We start from the raw sequence: 20079 nt of genomic DNA on the forward strand, positions 1-20079 counted from the left end.
TTGCTCTGTACAAGAGAGAAGGTCAGTGCCTGGAGAGGCTGGGCAGAGGCAGCAGACAGCATCGCTCTTAGCTAGTGCTTTTAGCTATTATTAATACAAACAACTCAAAGCAGTACGTCTGATAAAAAAGCTTGATAAAAGCTACTGAGATTAGGGATCATGCTAACTAGTGACGATAGCATAAATTATCAAGTGGAACAGTTCCAAATTGCAGGATAAAGAGAGCCATTTACAGGGGATTATACGTCAGGTTCAAAAAGAATGAGGAATTGATGAGAATAAAAGAACACATCACATCCAACAAGTGGTACCTTTTCAGAACTGCTGCATCTCGGATGGCTATATTTAACTTTTCAGGATAGACAGTGGAAAGGAAACTGCAACAGGCAAGACAATAAGGGTGAGCAGCTGTCTAAAAAGCTGTTATGTACTGAAAATGGCACTTAATGCATATTCATACAGGGCCAGCAGAGTATTCTCTGCTCCAGTTAAATGCATTAGGACTAGAAGCAGACAGTCTAGCTGCTGGGGATTGTCTCCGTGCTGTTCACTTTGGTTCCTCAGCATCCTCTCAGAAGTTCCGGTCTCCTGTTTAGTATGCCATTGCTGAAAGGTGGGGTCCATTTCCAGACCAAACTGAACTCTTGAGTCCCTGGAGAAGACAAATGATAGGTAGTTAGGTTGCACTCATGTCTTCCAAAATAGTCTTTTAAAATGAATGTCAGATCTGAAGTGCAAACTGAATTAAGCTTTTGCTTGGGTTTATTTATACCACTACACGAAATAAAAAGAACTGAGACAACATCTTTCTCACCAAACCTAGCCCTATGCAATGAGCTCTTGCAGTTCTGTTAATAATTTTACCATTCTCCCTTTAAAGCATGGCAGGTTTCTGTAGAGCAGCAACTTGCATGCCTTACTCACTTGCGTCAACCTTACTACAGCTATTAGATCCTGCTGCTTTTTGTCAGCACTTAGCAGAACAGGATAGTCCACTTTTCTGCAACCACTTCAAACTGTGATAAAAACAAACCATTTGAATATCATGGTGGAGGACAAAGTCCTGCAGACATAATCCTCAGAAACAGGAACATCAGATTGATTGATATTTATATTACTAATGTATACACTGTGCTAACAGGAATGGTCTGGCTAATTAAGTATGTATGCTGACAATTTGGAAAATGACAACCAAACCAGGGTTTTCCATAGGTGAGCTGATGTTATTTTGATAGAAATATGGCAAGCAGCTTGTAGCATTCTCACAATATCTCGCTTGAGCTCATACTGTTAATCTCTGTGATTTAGTTTATCAATAAATTGAATTTATTCTTAAAACTGATCTGATTGAGCTCAATCTATCAGGCAATTAGGAATGAGACAAATTCATCCATAAAACAAATGTCAAAGCAGATCATGACCGTGAAGGTGGGTAGTTTCACTGAATATTACTTTGGGTATGGGTGGAAGGAGGCAGAAAAGCGGGAAATAAAAAACAGGGTCAGAAATGTGGTGCTCTGGATACAATATTGGTTGTGGTCTCTGAGGCTGAGCATTATCTGAGTGAGAATTGCAGCTTTCAAGCTACAGCAGGGGAGATTCAGGCTGGACATTAGGAAGAATTACTTTTCAGAAAGGGTGGTCAGGCACTGGAATGGACTGCCCAAGGAGGTGGTGGAGTCACCGACCCTGGGGGTGTTCAGGGAAAGACTGGATGTTGTGTTGAGGGACATGGTTTAGTGGGAGCTATTGGGAATAGGTGAACGGTTGGACTGGGTGATCTTTTAGGTCTTTTCCAACCTTGGTGATTCTATGATTCTATGATTCTAAAATAACTCTTTTCCAGCTGTTTGTCTCCAACAATATTTAGAGAAACATGGTTTTAATTGTTTTTCTTCTATGTAATTACCACTATGTGATTTTTTTTTGTCAGTATTTACTTTGCCTGTCCACTGATGTTTGAGGAAAATTCAGATTATCTTGCTGTATTTGTTCAATGGTAAAACTAAAGTTTCTGTACTTAGTCTTGGGCTTTACACGAGCACTACAATACTTTAAATAGTTATTTGTCAGACTTGGGCTGATAACAATGAAAGTGGAGGTATGTAGGCTAACCTTCTGACAAACTAGCTTGGTGTCTACTGCAGGAAGCAAACATTACAGTTTGAGTTAATACAAAAGAAGGCTACATCGTCTCCTTAATAAAACCCAGAAAAATACTACTCTGCCTCTGAGGAGGATCCCTCAGAAAGATGAGAAGCTGCATATGTAAGTGGCCATATCAAGTAACAGATGGACTAGAAGCTGCCTTCAACTAGAAATACTACCTAGAACTACCTTCTCCATTGCTTGTCTGCACTAATCACAGGACCAATCAGTGATAAGATGATCAAACCAGATGCTGCCACTGGTAGCTGCTAGATTCCTTATCCCTTGGTTTGAACAAAAGAAAGACAAATTAGAAAACAAAGGAGACTCTCTTGGATCGCAGCAGCACTGTCGTAAGACATTATTCTTAAACTGTTTATGGAGTTTAGAAAGAGAAATATACTTGACAGGGAAGAACAAATGCTGCCAAAATTGATTGTTTCACATTTCAAGGGCAAATTTGAAACTGTACTTTCACAGTGACTGAACATAGATTATCGGAGATATGTTCTCATAAATACCTGTGAGAAACAAAAATCTGGCTGCTGGCACAGTACATTAATAACCTAGAAATGCCTACATGCTACATGTGAGAGAATGTAGATTATAGAAAGTAAACAGAAGATTGGAAAGGAAATCTCTGTGAGAGAAATTCTGCTTCTAATGTGTGAGTGGACATTCCAGTCATCCAGGTGTGAAGACAGACCTCTTGCCCATGCATACCAGCCTTCCCTTCCCTTCCCTTCCCTCCCCTTCCCTTCCCTTCCCTTCCCTTCCCTTCCCTTCCCATATATCTTGGTTCTCAACTTGTGGAATTGCTTTCTTGATCACAGGAATAACTTTATTGACCTCAACATAGAAAACACAGCAGAAGTCACCTCTTTCCCCATTTTCTATTCCTCTTGCAGCTGCATTCCTAATGCGAAAAATTTGTTGTTGTTTTTTTTGTTTTTGTTTTCTCGTGGAAAGCCTCTCCGTGCCTGGTGTATATGTACACTGATCAAACAGTGGTTTCCATGTGAGAACATATGTAATGCACAGAAGATGAGAACAACAATTATAAAAGGTATTAGAACACTGGAAGGAAAAACAAAGAATTAAGGGAGAAGAAAGGAAGAAAGGAAGGAAGGATCAGAACAAAAAAAAAAAAAAAAAAAAAAACAAAGAGAGAGAAAGAAAGTGAAGAAAAAAGAAAAGAAAGAAAGAAGGAAGAAGAGAAGGAAGAAAGAAAAATTAGATTTAGCATTTGTTTCTCTGAAAAGAGAACAATCTACTAAGAAAAACAACTGTTCATAAGAAAAGTTTATAAATCATTCTCTATAGATTATGTATAATCAGTGCAAATATTTCTGATAATAGCATACATTTTCTTGATTGCTGTTTTTTTTTTTTTGTTTGTTTGTTTGTCTTTATTCAAACCTACTAAAAACCTTCCCTTCTAACAGATAAGATTTGCTACGGAAGTTTTCTTAGCTCAACAAGCTGTGTCTGGCAGCACTTACACAAGCAGCCTTTGTGAATTAATTATTCTAGGTGGCTTAATTCTGCATGACAAATAATAGAAAGGTAGAAAAACATTTGTTATTTTTGTAACCCTTACAGTAAGTCCTCAGCTCTTTTAACTCTTCTGTGGCTTTCTGGACTTGAAAACTTTCATGCTCTGGTATGATCTATTTTGCAGTCTCCAACAAGAAACTGAAAAAATTCTTGTTTTGAAACCAACGGCAGACCTTTTATTGACTCTCTGACACGCTGAAGCTCTTCCCGTGGCTCTGTCCTGCAGCCTAGAGGTGACTCAGTCACAGTCCCACCTCAGTAAGTAAGCAGTTCCTCCCTTGTGTCATGCTGTGACCAGTGCTTCTTTGACCATGCCAGCAGAAGAGAGTAAGCATTCTCCCAGGTGATCAGTAGCAGAATCAGCCCAAATTACAGCTACAGCTGAGATAAACCATATTGAACCTCAGCTGTTCTTGAGGAGAGCACAGTTGCCCCTAGAGGTGTTCATCAGTCTTATACCTGAGTATGTCATGTCTAAAAGATAGAGAAGGGTGATCCTATTCTATGTATTTGGATACTTCTGAAAGTATCAATGAATGAGATCCTTAGGTATATCTGCATGCTTGGATCTAACAATACCAATGATTGATCCCTTTCTTTCTCAGATTTTCTCTACTTTTTTATTTATTTGATCATCTAAAAAGGTTAGAGAAAAAATGGTGATAGTTCAGTCCATAATTCACCACAGCTAATTTACAAACAACCATTTTTTTCTGCGACATTTTTATTACATTGTCGTTCACTTTATCGATGTTGTTTTTAATGTAGACAATTTATATTTGGATTAATAATAGTTAAAAAAATTAAATGTGACAGTGTTGTGATGTTTCAAAATAAAGTTGACATCTCAAGTTGACATTGCCTGAGATGATGAAGATTAAATGCTGTAACAATAGTTTGAGGAAAATATTTGTTTGTAATTGTTCTTTGAATACCTATGAGAAAAAAAAAAAAAAAAAAAAAGGTTGAGCTCATCAGCTTAAAACATGTAATGTACTTAGCAAAATTTTTTTTTCTGGGTCCTATTACCCAGAAAAAGAGCTTCAGGTCTCAGACCACTGTGTGATGTTGCTTCTGCAGAAGAAGAAAGGAGACTTAGAAATAGGCAATAAAAATGATTCAGTACAGGAAGAATTTATGGGAGGCATCTGAACCAAAGGAGGTGGCATCTGAATCCAAATTTAGACAGAAATAAAGAAGGATATGAACCTTAAATTAGGGAGGAACACAGATATCTCCTGGCCTAAGATCTACAATAACCAGTAACTGTGGGAGATTAGCCTTTCTAACTCTACAGTTAACTATTAAAATATTATTTTTACCTGATTTTGAAGAAGCCCATATTAGCAGTTATCAGAGACAGGTCAGTATATTCGATAGGCTGCTGGCCTTTCATCATATCTAATCCCTGCTTATTTCAATGTGGTTTGATGCAGCCAGAAACATTCATCATTTATCTTCATCTCTACAGCAGACTTGTAATAGATGGTAATTTAGAGCAGCTAATGGAGCATCTGTCTATGCATGACATTGGTGCTGTAATATGTTCCTTAGAACACGGAGAACAACTCCAAAGATAATAAAATTATGCTGGTGCGTAATAGCAAGTGACTCGAAACATTTATGATGACTGGTTATAACCTCTCTCATCATAGCTTTGTATAAAGAAGAATCAATCATTAGGTGGGTTTGGGGTAGGCCAAATCAGCTTCCATTTCAGTGAACCTCAAACAAAGCAAGAGGCTTTGAGCTGGTCCAGGGAATTGTATAAGACTGAATTTGGGGACTTAGATTGTAGGGAGTGCTTTGTGCAGTGCCAGGCCACGAAGGCAGACACACTTTTGAAGAAGAGAGGTATTTCCAGGCAACTCAAAACTATTGAGAAGTTTCAAGTTTTGGCTTAACTTTTGTTGGAAACTGTTTCAGCCCCCACTGAGCACAGAAAATGGAGAGCACAGCAGTAGGGAAAAGCTATCATCCTTGCTTCTCCCTCAGGTTTGTATTTCTGAGGAAGCCAGAAACTAGCTCAAATTCCTGCTAAGTATCCTTTCCATATTCACATAGCTGTATTAAATCTGACCAAATGTGAATATATTACACCAAAGGTGTTTGTCTGCATTCCTTTAATAAATAAGTGCAGGGTAGGTACTTTAAATGTGCTGTTCGTGCTGTCAAGTATCTATTGAGACCAGATGAATTGCACCTCAAAAATGCCCATCTCTTTCACTCAAATGTAAGGTAGGTCAGGGGGATATGTTTAGATGTAAACATCTGGAGGACAGACATGTAAAGCTGGATGGTATAACTGCCATCCATAGGCAGAGGATTTAGGAAAATTATGGTGCACACATTCCATCTCAGGGCAGTGGGAGCCCTGAGAGAGGAAATTCTGTTTTCAAATTGTCATTTCTGATGATGAAAATAAGCAATGGAGCTTTGTGCTGCACCTTGCTCTTACCTCATTACAAACCATTTTTAATGTGCTTTGCTTCTTTTTTTTTTGGCCTTTTTAGTCACAGAAATGCAGCAGGGAACAGCTGAAAATCCATATATAAAGCTGTTTTTGAATGCATTGCCACAGTCCTAAACCTCATTTGTTTTCTTTTCCCTTTTAATTAGGTTTTCTACAGGCTCCAGCCATTAACTCTGTTTTAAAACAAACTGTCCAAGGCTTTTCTTTGATAATGGTTTAATTTTAGCTTTTTCTCCAACCTCCAAAACACAATTAACTCTCATGCCTGGTATCTCTCATCAGATTTCCCTGCATCTCCTCCCTTGGCAGCCCTCCAAAGCAGGTTCATTTAACACCCACAAAGTTCCCACAATTTAATCCTATCTCTACAGATCTCACTTTCTCTGCACATCAGCTCACTATAGAGAGTGTTGGCTTCCTGTTTCATTTACATCAAAGCCGTCAGATGCTGTGGGTAGCAATGCCTGTATGACACTATTTAATCCAATCTTCACAGCTAAAGTGCCCAGCTAGGACACAGAAGGAGACTGCTGCTACTTATTATAAATGAACAGCACCAATACATTGCCAACTCTGCCAGTGCTAAGGTAATGGTGTTGGTTTGGGCTTGAAGTTAATTACTTTCCCTTTTCTTCCCTGCACAGGAAGAGATAATCAGTGAGGCTGCCCATCGGATCTTGACACAGCTTCATTACAAGCTGTTTGCTGCTTTCTGCAGCCAGAAGTCACAATCACTGCTCTTGGATGGACAACACATCACCAAACCAACAGTGCTGCTTCTGAAGAAAACCAGAACTCTAATGGGGTCAGGAACATTCATCATCATTCTTTGCATTCCTCAGAGAAGCTTTTATCTGAGGGTTTGGAAGAATATATGCTATTCCAGTAGCGTTATGGCTTGCTGAATCAGCGAGTGAGCTACTATCAGAGCCAAATAAATCAGGTTCATCTCATAGAATCATATGGCTTGGAAGGGCTTCTTAAAGGTCACCTAGTTCAACCCCCCTGCAATGAACAGGAACACCTACAGCTGGATCAGGTGCTCAGAGCCCCATCCAGCCTGGCCTTGAATGTCTCCAGGGAGAGGGCAAGCGCCACCTCTCTAGGCAACCTGTGTCAGCACCTCATAGCCCTTATTGTAAAAATTATATCCAATCTAAATCTCCCCTCTATTAGGTCCAAACCATTTCCCCTTGTCCTATCACAACAGAACCTGCTAAAGAATCTGTCCCTATGGAGTTTGTGATCTCTCACTACTACGGAAAGTAGAAGTTGCTTCCTTTGAGCCAAGCAGTTCTAGGAAGTAAGGACTGAAAATCTAGACTACTTGTTAGCTCAGGTGCAGTACCAAGTTTTGACATCATGAAGCCAAAATGCCTTTGCTTAAGAAGGCACTTAAAACCCTGCTGTGGAAACCTGTGTATGAACCTTCTGCAGAGAATCCATTCATCATTTCTGATCACTTTCAGTTCTAATTTAGGAAATTCATCATTCCAGCCCTGCCATAGCAAGGAACTTCATATTTCAAGCCTCAGACCATCCTGACATTTGGTAGTGCTTATTGTAGGAAGACTACTTTTCTCTCATGAAATATTGCAAAAACAAATAGAAAAGATAAAACGAAATAATACTGAAGAAAAGAAGAGAAGATCGGAGGAAAAAAAATGAACATAGGTCCTAAACGCTACAGAGAATGGAGTGACAGAATTTATAAGAGCATTTTTAGAAATATATTTGGGCATCTGCCATCATTTTTAGATGCCTGGCCACTTTTACAAATCTGCTCCCAAAGGAGTAGAAGCATAAAATAAATTCTAGAACAAGATTTTTACTTCCAAGAATGATCTCAGAACTGAATTTTAGAAGCTTAAAATTATTCTTTTTATTTTTCTTAACTCTGTAAAGAGTTGGTAGGATGGTATGTTAATCATTGCATATGGGTTTTGTATGCCTTGTATGCTTATGTTTAAGTATATAATTTAAATCAGTCTGGTACTGAGTTGCTGTGTGATCTTAGGCAAGTCTATTTTAATCCTTCTCTCTATATTTTGTGTACACAGGTTCTAGTTATGATGTGCTGGGATTCCTGATTGCAGCACAGCCCTCAATATGATCAGAAGAATAATGGTGAAATTCTTATCATATTCTTATCATAAATCACCAAAGTTGGAAAAGACCTCCAAGATCATCCAGTACAACCTCCCACTTACCACCAGTACTAAACTATGTCCCTTAGTAGATCTAAATATTTCTCGAACACCTCCAGGGACAGGGACTCAACCATGCCCTTGGGCAGCCCATTCCAGTGCCTAACCACTCTGTGTGTTATCTGTCTTATCTGTGTGTTATTTTCTGTTCCTCTATAACTTAAAAACTATACATTTCCAGCATTAAAATTATGTCTTTGGAAAACTATGGAAGCAGAAAGCAAAACTTATGCTGAATGGTGGTAGAACTCCTCCATTTCCCTGGAATGAAAACTGCGCCACAGAATGAGGAACATAGACATTGATTGGCTCAAAGATAACTCAGAGGCATGCCTGTTGATGTAGATGGTAAGAGTGAGCTCTTTTTGAGAAATCGGTTAATGAGTCAATGTAGATGTGGTGATTATATTTGTGCTTGCGACTGAGAGATGGCAAAAAAACGAAAGGAGAACATGGTGAATCCACGGAGGATTTTTCCTACACGGAAGGCAGGAAAAGTGAAGAAAACACAAGCTTTCATGCTGGGTGTAGCTGGCAGTGTTGGAAGTAGCTGCCAAGCTTCAGAGAACAAGGATGGAGAGCTGGGGAAAAAGTGAGACAGCAAAAGTTTTAGAAAAGCTTTGACAAAAATGGTATCAGTGGAGTAAGAAGATTAAGGACTGGACTAGAGAATGAGGAATTAAAGAAGGTATTTGGAAAGGAGAATGAATAGCCGGGGTTAGGACTGATCACTGACATGAAAACAGGGAAGAGGGAAAGAGATACCTAATGCAACAAAGGGAAAATAAAAATGGGTAAAAGCAAACTGAAATGTTTTTGTGAAAACTTTTCAGTATTGTCTTTTCCATATTTTATTATATTTAATTCAGATTCAGAACAAAATCAAGATTGGAAACGACAAAATTCTTTGTGAAACGGAACATCTGTCTCCTGCACAGTCCTCATTGCAAGTCAATGAGTTCTGGTTAAAATTGCTTTCTGCTTCCCATGTTTATCTGATGCCAGAGTGCTAAATAAACAGGATATTTTTGGCCATTTAAAAACTTTGCACTTTTCTATAAACTGTTCTTGAAGAATTCTGAATCACTCAATGGTAGGACAAATCTTTAATTTATTTATGAATCTCTCAGTGGCAAGATGGAAACAAGGAGTTCTCCAAAAAACTTTCAGGGGAGATTGTGTTCCCAGAAAATCCAGGAACTAATTTATTTCAGTCTAATTGCTAGAGATTTGTGTTCTTTAATTGGAATACTAGGTATAACTTGGCACTTGTAAGCTTCAAATAAATCAACATATACTTTGAAAAATATGTTATGGTCTTTTCCTGAAAGGCAAGACACTTTGCTTTTACAGACACATCACATGTCAGAGCAGTCAGCTTCCATTTTTTCAAAAGAAGCTTCAAATCAGAGCAATTTTAACCAGTGATCTACTGACTTTCATTGTTGTCATGACAACATCACTGAAAATTTTTCTGCACATCTTTTGCACACAGGTTTGGCTGGTATATGTATACACAGTTTTCTTTTAAGATATTTCAGATGATGACATGAAGCTATATTAAAACATAGTATTGCATCTCTAAAGGTACCACCAAATTTAGGTACATGCAAACTGAAATACACCATATGTTTCTTCTGAGACTTGAAAGAAATGAAGTCTTTTTTTTTTTTTGTCTCAAGTAGAAATCAGATTACAAACTTTTATGTTACTGTCTCAGGAAAAAATACAAGGCTTTCTGCAAGGAATAGATTCACATACCATGAAAAGAAGGTGTGGAAAATTCTTTAAAGCCTCCTGTATTGCAAGTTACCACAGAAAATGTATGAACAATTGGTCATCTATCTCAAAATTAATGGATTCACTTTTCCTCTGCCTCAAGGAAACTGCCCACAGTGGGGAAAGGTCTATATGGGATGACTTCACGGCTGACCAGAATGGATATCTAGAAGCAATCATCAACCACTGTGTTGCCTGGAAGAGGCTATCGTCCAGCGGGAGGCATGGCAATAGAAGTAGCTCTGCCAGTGTGTTGAAACACAGGCTGGTAGCGCCTCGTAGCACATCTCTTCACATCTTCTCCTTTTGTCAAGGCAGGTGCTGCTTTGCACAACAAAAGATGGCCCCTAGTTTGTCACAAGCACGTTCACATCTCCTGAAACATGTAGTGTTCTCTAACTTCAGTGCTCCTTGCTCCCTATCATACTGTTTCACTGCAGGGAAAATACACTTCCAAAATCACTCTCCACTGCCAGAGATGCACCGTTGAGCCACTTTCCCACATGCTCTAAATAAGCTTTTTGCTCTTGATGGCTGGAACAAGAGACTTTTCCTTTTAAGCCTTTCAACCCCCAAATCTGGTGAAAACTGTTTTCTGCTCACAGTTTTGCATGGTTCCTCATCATTGCTCTGATTTTACTTCAGCAGATGCAACATGAACTGGATAAAAGATCAGAACCACCATTTTCTTACAGCACTGCTCCTTTCCAAATGAAGTTCTGTTTCCCTTCCTTCAGGACTACCAAAAGTAGTCCTGAACAATGGCCTGTAATGCCTGCTAGTTTCTTGGTATTTCCAAATGTGACGTTTTTCTAATGCACCAATTCCTTCATTTATCAGCTCCCCATGTCAGGAGGAGCTCACAAGGCTCTTGCCCCCTGCTGATTTCTAGTTTCTGGCAAAGTACTAACAAAGTTTCATATCTCTTCATTCCAGTGGCAGCTGCAAATAAATGCTTCTATTTTCATCTGATTTTTGGGGAACTTCATGCAACAATTTCTATTCTAGTCAGTATGGAAATGCCCCAGTTTCCTCGTGCTCCCTCAGAAAGTGAATAGAGTTTATAAGGAGACACAACATCTTTTATTACATTAATGGAGTGAGAAGAAAAATACAAAGGAGTTTTAGAGCACACAGGTGTTTCTACACCTTGCAAAGAGAGCTGCGCTCATGTTTTTAACACATATCCATAATAGCTCCTTAGCTACCACACATCAAGAAATGTCTTCAGATATGAAGGAAGCAAAAGCTCATCCTGGTGGCACTGTCAGTAGAAGCTTCCCAGAAGGACTGAAGAAGGTGTAAGTCGTTTCCAAGGAAAACAGAAATCCTCTCAGGTATCTGAATAGCACAGGTCTCAAAATAATGAATTTTAGAAAAAGTGATGCTTTATGTGAAAATTCATGGTCATATTTCCTTCTTGTTATTCTGCTGTTTAAAAATCAAATAGCAGAAACTTAGGCAGCCAAGTCACACAACAGGAGTAATGAACATTGATAGCAGGAGTGAATGGTTTGTGAGCAGTCTATAGCTTGAATGTTACTCATCCGGATTATTCAGAAAATACCAATGAATAACAAATGCTCAGGGAAAATAAGGGACAATTTAGTCAATGGTCCCATCTGCACTTCTCAAAGCTAGTTATTCAGAGGTGGCAGCAGCAGCGGTGGGAGTTTGACAGGAATGGAATCACTGGAATAAAATCTCATCTCAAAAGAAGTGATGGCAATAAAGGTAAACTATATAGGAGTGCAGATGAGACCCAGAGGCAGGCTCTCACTCTTATTAGTTATATACCATAGTGGCTTTGCTGTTAGTTACTCACTCTCACTTCAGAATAAACTCAGAAAGCAGCTGATAGGTTACTCAACACTCAGGAGTCCTTTATGCAATCAACAAGAAGCAGAGAAAATTTGGTGGAGGTTTTATAAAAGGACAGAACAATAATGAGGATGTATGATCACGAGGATGTACACTGAGGTGAGGTAAATAAATAATAGAAAAAACTTACTTAGGTAAAGTGCAGAAATGAAATTCTTGGCTGGGACTAATGGGAGACAGAGTCTATCCTATTCTAAAGTGAGTGAGATGCTGGGATCTTAAATAATGGCAAACCTTTGAACTCTGGACCCAAAAGCAACATAGATACAGAGTGATGCAGTGCTTCAGTTAATTAACAGAATAAGATGTTACTGACATGCTTATGTTGTTTAGAAACGCTCCTAACTGCTGCTTCAGGCATTATACCACAATGTAGGGGAGCCAAGGGCAGAGCTCCAGCATGTGTCCAGAGAAACACTGAGGATGCCCCACAGCCTCAGAACATCTGAGCAAGGCTGGGGCTCTCATGAATTGAAAGCCCAGCTATTTTCTGTAAATAACATTGCCTGCATTGCATCCAGTAGCCTTCATGGTTGGAAACTAAATAGGTGTAGCTGCTGCCTTTCACATGAGATAAAATATCTCTGTCTATCACAAGTTATAGGCATTCCTGGACTGAGGACTGCCTTTTGCCATTGTCTAGCAAATGTAAATGCCATCAGTAATCTGATGCCAGATTATTAAATTATAGAATCATAGAATCATTTAGTTTGAGAAAAGCCCTTAAGATCATCAAGTCCAACTATCCTCTAATGCTAGTTAACAACAAGTCCACAGCAAATCCACATCCCTAAATGTTACATATACATCAACTGTATTTCAGCCTCCTTAGGAAGTAATGAGTATTCCTTCTTTCCTTTTGCTCTATCTTTTTGACTGCAAACACTGTCTAAGTTATTTTTCTTCTGTTTCCCCTGCACAAACCAGTCCATGGAGACTTTATCTGGTGGCTCATCTAGAAAGTTTAAGAATTTACACTGATTATCCTCCTGTATCAAATGTAGAAATGTGGCATTTTTTAGTGTCTTTGTTCCATTCTGGGGGAATATCAGAGCTGCATTCTACCAAGAAAGTGAGTAAACCTGTCCCCAGGCAGAAAGTAAAAGTGCAGAGCCCTGCCCTGATGTGCCATGGAAGTGAAGCCAGTAGCAAGGACTACTGGTTTTGGTTCCAGAAAAAGGTAGGATTTATAACAGACTTTGTGCAACATTTCTTTTTACCTAGTACTAAATCGTTTTCTGCTCAGCTGGTGATCTGAATCACTAGTTTTATGAATCTAATTCTTTCTTAATCTTTAAGAGGGAATATATGCATCTTCCACAGAGTTCCAGTTTCCCTCGGAAGAGCAGGAATAGATTCATGACCATCCTAGCACTTTATTGCAGTAGCTCTTTTTTACTATGTAAGACAAAAGCTACCTTCACTAATCTAAGCAGTTTTATGAAATCTATGACTAAAAAAAATTAAAAAGCTGTACACTGAAGCATAGACAAATACCACAGTGAGTGGGGCAAGAAAATACACACAGAGCCCCTCTGTGCCATTCCTGTGACATGTCCCCAGGGACTTTTCCAATCACTCACCTGCACAGCCAGGTTATTCTTCTTTCAACACATAGCAATGTTCAGTTTTGCTCATAATCTAATAAATAATATGTTCACATGAAGCAATGTCTGTCATGTTGTCATATTAGTCTTATAAAGCGATACACCAGAGCTTTCTTACTTCATAGGAATCAATCTCTCTGCGCTACCAGAGGCAACCCAAATCCATTTAAAAAGAAATGTGTTAGTGTAGTTTCATGTATTGGAGGAAAAGCTTGTAACAAATGCCATTCACGTTTGTCTTGTAGTTTGTGATTCCAGCATCTTGCTCAAAAAACTGAACAATAGCACCCATGTGAAAAATTGCCACCTTGATGGCCAAGAATATACATTACATAGACATTATCTAGTCAACAGCATGCAGTCTGCAAAGCATTATAGATTATAGCCCCCAATTTGTACTCCAAACAGTGTGCCAAATATTTTGATCATTGCTGTTCATTAAAATTGTATCTTTAACTCCTCTTCCTATTTCACTATCAGCTTCTACTAAACACATAAGATAGATGAGTGGAAGTAGGAGCCCATGCTGTTCTGAGATTAAATAAGGAGATGATGAAAGGTCTTATAGTGAATGAGGAAATAACCCAGGTGTTGTAGACAGGCAATAATGCAAATACTTGGGAAATGAATGAACTCTCATTTTTTGAGCTGGCAATGTTTATGAAAGCATATGAAATGCTTGGATGTTCACAAATAAATTCTAAATTCTATTACTACTCATTTTAAGCTGGAGATTCCCAGTATGGTCATCTGAAGATTATCTTGTTTACAAAGAAATTTCTTGTGAACACTCTCACAGAAATATCCATTTATCTGTCAACTGACTTTTATCTTTCTCACCCTGTTTTCCAATTATGCCAGAGCTACCGTACCAAATGCAGAGCAGTGCTTTTTCTTTTCAACTTCCCTGTTCTATAAATGCCATAATGATGTCCCTCCCTTCTTCTTTAAAAAAACACAGTAAAATATATAAATTATATATCCAAAGACTCCATCATCTCTGTGGTATGATGAGAAAAGAACAATGTAAAAGACAAGGATGGCTCTTCTGTCCCAACCTGTCTGCAGCAGCCAGCCCAGGTCCCCTGGGAGTGACATATGTCCCTGGTTCCAGGGCATTGAGATAGGAGATTCTGTGTCCCAGAGATGGGAAGGTTCAGTGTGATGATATTAAGATCCAGATGATGAAAAATATTCACAAATCCTGTACCCTTTAAAAAGAAAAGTAGTCAACAACCTAAAGACAGTCAAAGCATAGGGTCTTGTGGTTTCCCCAGCACCACTGAAGTGGTTGTCACGGAGTTGATCAGATCAATCTATGTCCGCGACAGGGGCGACAGGCCTCCGCCCTCCCCCCCCCCCCCCACCCCAATCCCACAAAAAAAATGGGAAGGAAGGAAGGGAGGAAAAGAACAGCGGCAACAATCTATGGAGGAAAACTTATTTTACTACAATATTGGAATACAAAATAACACAATATATACGATTTAATTGAAATTGAGATTAATAAATCAGACAAGATGAGAGAGAGAGAGTTCCCGGGACCGATTCAAACCTGAAAAGCTTGGAACGGCCAGGAAAGCACCCTCCAGCACCCACTGCCAGGCAGCAAGAGAGCGCCCCCCCCACCCGGAAGGGCCAGATCCCGTGACTGCTGTAATGTACAGGGATAGGTACCTGGGATTGGGGCAGTGACACTTCAATGCCCCGTACACTACATGATGTTTTGATGTGGAATACTGAAATCCAAAAAACAAAAAAACAAAAACAAAAACATAGAACCATGACAGTGGTAGGCCGCAGAGTGGAGAATTAAACTTCCGTGCTACTGGTTTATCTACTAGACAACCATCTTATTCCATGAAACATTATGACTTGATCAACACTGCCCTCACAATACTAGCACCTCTCTGCCTGGCTGCTACGTTCTTTTCTTCCCTCTTCCCATGGGAGAGGGCAGCCCTCAGCACTGGTTGTACTGGTAGCTGACTGGGGTGATCTGTGCCTTACTACTTCTTCTATGGGGTAGTATTTCTCTGTTTAGCATGGTGACCAAGTGACTCAATGTTCATGTGCAGTTGGCATGCCATTGAAAACTAGCCCTGAAAAAAATCCTTGTAGTTGAAATAATAGTTTCCTTATAGTCTTCTTTTTCTCTGAACTTCTGTTTTCCTAAATAGCAGCAGGAATCTCAGTAAGGTCCATGTTAAAATAATGATAAGGCATAACCCAAGCATCTACAAGCATCTGTTCTGTTGAGTGTATTTATATAAACGCATTTCTCAGTTACAGCAGTTCCTATGGTATATGTTCCCATGCTGCCATTTTACATCAACTCCCTAGAACTCTGAGGGAAAAAAGTTAATTTTCTTTAACTGCTTTCCTGTGCACATATTCTCCCTTGTGAAAGGGCCTTTCTGAGGGCTCAATGTAGCTCCTGAGGAGTTCAGCAACAATAGGAAGACATTGTTAGTTTGTATAGCCAGGATGTGGTTCCATTATTTATAAAGTATTTCAATTGTCTGATGTCATTCAAATTTTCTTTTATTCAGTGCAGGCTACCTACCTCTCTGCGGTGGGAGAAAGAAAACAACCCTTCTTTGCAATCAAACTGTGCGATATGATTAGGTCTGCCAGAATCCTTGGTGCATTCTCAGAACACTGAAATAGTGGTCCCTGAGGACCAGTCCATTGTATATCATTCCTCTCAGTATGGGCAGCTGATAGAAGTCATAGCCTAAAGAAGTTGCACAATCTGAAAAACAAACATACTAGCAGGGGAATGAAGTGAAAAGCAAGAGCAAAGAAAAACAGCATGAAAGAAAGAGATATAATTGGGAAGGGGGAAAATAGTCCAGAGGAAAAATAGATCCCAAGTAAACAGAAATGAATTTAAAAAACGAAAAAAAAGAAACCACTACCAAACTCACAAATCAAGAAAATAAGTCAATAAAATAAGGTAGAGCTATAATGCATGCTATGAAAATGAAGGAAACTTGCAAAAAGAATAAAATAAATTTTCTCTCCAAAAATCAAACCCAAGAAGAATGGAGTAACCAAGGGACATGGAGCAACCTAGAGGAGGAAATTCAAGATTAAAAAAAAAATTGTAAAAAAAAAAAAAAATAATAACTAGTCTAGAATAAATCCTGAAATAGCCTAAAGGAATTAAGATGTCTCCACCCTTGACATCTTAAGATATGCAACTTGCTATCAGTACTGTCCATAAAATATGCAGATCAGAAATTCACTGGGTTTCATATGTTTTTATCTTTGAAGACTACTCTGTTATTGCACGCGTAAGTTATGTGACACCATTTCTGTTTCTTTTTGGATAGTTTTACTCTTCAAAGCAAGCTTTAGGTGCAAACGATTGTGACTTTCAGTCTACATTTATCTATCATCTGGGAATGTCAAAAATGAGGCCCCATTGACTTCCTGGAACTGAGTTAGACAGCTACCTCTGGCAATTACATTTTTCCCCTCATAAGAAATACATTGGCAAAGTGGTATGACAGAGGACAGCAACAATTGAGGGGACTGGAGCCTTGTGAGGAGAGGCTGGGGAAGCTGGACTGGTTCAGCTTAGAGAATGGGTGGCTTTGGGGGATACAACAGCAGCCCCCAGTGACTACAAGGGTGACATCAAGGAAATGAAGCCAGGCTCTTTACAGCAATGCATGAGAATGAGGAACAACAGAGACTGAAACGAGAGAAATTCAGAATGGAGAAAAGCGGAAACTTTTTTCCCCTGTGAATTTTCACCTGTAGAACAGACTGCTCACAGATGCTATGAGGTCCCTCCCATCCTCGCATGTTTTCAAAACCCCTCTGATGCAGACCTGAACAACTTGGGCTGAACACAAGCTGCCCCTGGTCTGAGCAGGGAGTTGGACTAGAGACCTCTTGAGGTTCCTTCCATCCTGAGATTTTCCTAATTTATGTGACCTCGTGCTTTATTTTAAATGACCAGTAACCATGTTGCCATTGATAATTACAGCAGGCTTCACATAAATTACTGTGAGCAAAGCTCAAGTACAAACATGCTTCTGCTTAGAGCAAAGATGACAAAGCCTTAAGTTTGTCAATTATGTTGATACCTATTTAAGACATTTCAGGGCTTGAATCATCTCAGACACTCAAAAATCTGCTTGACCAGGACCTGCAGTTTGCAGCATTCACCCATGCAATTGTAGTATAATAATCAAATCCAAGGACTACAAGGATCTCTGACAGAAGTGCTAAAATATTCATGAATGCAAGCGTCACCAGGAAAAGAGAAACAAGGAACAACAACAAAAAACAACAAGTGCAACTAGAGTTATGCATCACAGTTACAGCATATAAACTGGCATAAGTAATACTTTCTGCAGAGGACTAGACATATAGCTTTATGCCATGCTGCAGGTAAAATTATTTTAGAATTATTGTGACTACCTGAGTGATCTATGACATCCTATTTACCATTTTAGTGTTTTTTTCAAACAGATTTTATGTGCTCTGTTGCAAGCACTCTTCAACCCTCTCTCTAGCTCTAGTCTAAGGACTGCTGACTTCTTTGTACAGTTCTTATGTAGAAAGGTTTGAACTGCAACTCCAAGCTATCGCTACTACTCATGGAGGGGTACAACCTACAAAGGGTATAAATCACGACATATTACACTCCATCCAGCTTCCAGACTTGCCTATATATTTATATATATATATATATATATTATAATATATAATATTATAATATAATGAAAACTGTAGTATTCACTGTAATAATAGTAATAATCTTTTCCTTGGGCTGTGTGCAGCTTAGCATCCCTGGTAAGCAACACACTATGGCACAAAAATCTCTTCAGCCTCAACAAAAGTTAGGTGTTTCTCTTCTAAAAAGCAGCTATCACTATCTTCAGCTGGGCACAGGAAGGATTAGAACCTTTACTCCCAGTCCTGGGACTGATGTAAGAGGGGACAAGCAAGAGCTGCTTTCTAGCACTTTTAAGATGACACCCATCGGAGACATTGTGAGCAGTTTCCATGATTTTCATGCCGCCTAGGAGGTCAGTTTTGATATTCACCCTCCCGGAATGTTCGTCCTACTTGTCCTTCCTTTAACATGTTGTGTTTTCTTCTTTTAGATGTAGCTTGCTGTTCTTTGTGAAAGCTCTGTCAAAGATATTGTTCATGCATCTGGTTAGCTGTCACAGGTAATCTGCTAGTTTTTGCTAATGGCTATGGGTCTCTAAAATTGTTTTGCAACTCTAGGCTCCCTGAATAGAAGTGTTGTTTACACTGTGCTCATTTCCTATTTTATTGCTGGTGTAATGGTTCTGTTGTGAAGATTAACTGAGTCGTAGGGCTTCTTAATGTAAACAACCTCACAGTAGAAGAAAGGGAAGTTGGTATAGTTTATCTGAGATAAAAATATTCTTTAGATGTTTTGTTTTTTAGTGAGCAATGGCATGAATGCCTTAAAAGTTCCCACTGTACGATGTCAGAAAAGGTATAGTGAAAAAAACATTCTATGATAAATTGTTCTCATTATATGAGCATTAGATCTTTTTCTTATATTTACACATAATTCAATTTGCTATTTAAAGACAGAGTCCCTCTGTCAGGGACTCCTCTGGTTTGTCCAGTTGTTCAGACAAGCATGCTTGGCCATCTGAAACGTAAAGAAAAAGACCATTACATTTCCCGAGGAACCACAGTACTCCCTAATGTTTACAAGCTATCCTTATGTCTGACACAATAACAGGAGAGAGAGACATTATGTATAAAACAATTAGATCAGATATGCTTGAGATGGCTCACTGCAGCTGACCATGGTATCTGTAATGCCTGCTTCACAAGTCAGGCTGAACCCAAAAGCTGAATAGTTATGTCTTGGATAAATGCTGTTGGGTATCCATTAGCTTTTTGTGCTACACTTTGCTGAGGTGTTGACATTCTCTTAGCTGCCTGAGATTTCCAGAAGACCTGAGATCTTCAGTAGAAGGATTGATGGAAAAAATGGATCTCCATTGCACATTGCTCTATTGATCTGCCAGGCCTAACTTTCTCTGAGTGCTCATCACTAGATGAAGAGGGACATTCCATCACAGCAAGCAGTCTCCGTCACTGGCTTCTGTTGCTCCTAATCCTCTGAGACTGATGTAGAGGTAAATTGTGGAGGAGTTCCTGGCTGGGACTATAGCGTAGCTTTGCAGTGCCATTGGTGATACAGCTATTTATGGCCAGCAAACAGGCATCAGGGAATTCTGGCAGAGATGTTAGTGCTCAGATGATTATAAGGCAGCTATTGAGAAACTAGTATGATAACTGAAACATTTGATACTAAAATAACCATCACAGATCAAATCCTTAATTCTTAATGTATACGTATAATCAATAGATATTAAGATGTTATAATCACAATATAATCAAGAGAATTAGACAA

The 20079-nt window shown here is 39.1% G+C and overlaps 1 long non-coding RNA gene across 1 annotated transcript in view; it reads right to left on the reverse strand.

Annotated features, from left to right (window-relative positions):
• Window positions 1-570: 570 nt before the first annotated feature.
• LOC122157303 overlaps window positions 571-20079 on the reverse strand; it is a 59377-nt gene continuing 39868 nt past the window's right edge. The window contains exon 4 of the long non-coding RNA XR_006167832.1: window positions 571-652. This is a non-coding gene — a long non-coding RNA (uncharacterized LOC122157303). The remainder of the gene's footprint in view (window positions 653-20079) is intronic.

This window comes from Centrocercus urophasianus, unplaced genomic scaffold (assembly GCF_019232065.1).
Source record: "Centrocercus urophasianus isolate 14NV4802_14NV808 unplaced genomic scaffold, USGS_Curo_1.0 seq_13, whole genome shotgun sequence".
NCBI classification, from domain to species: Eukaryota; Metazoa; Chordata; class Aves; order Galliformes; family Phasianidae; genus Centrocercus; species Centrocercus urophasianus.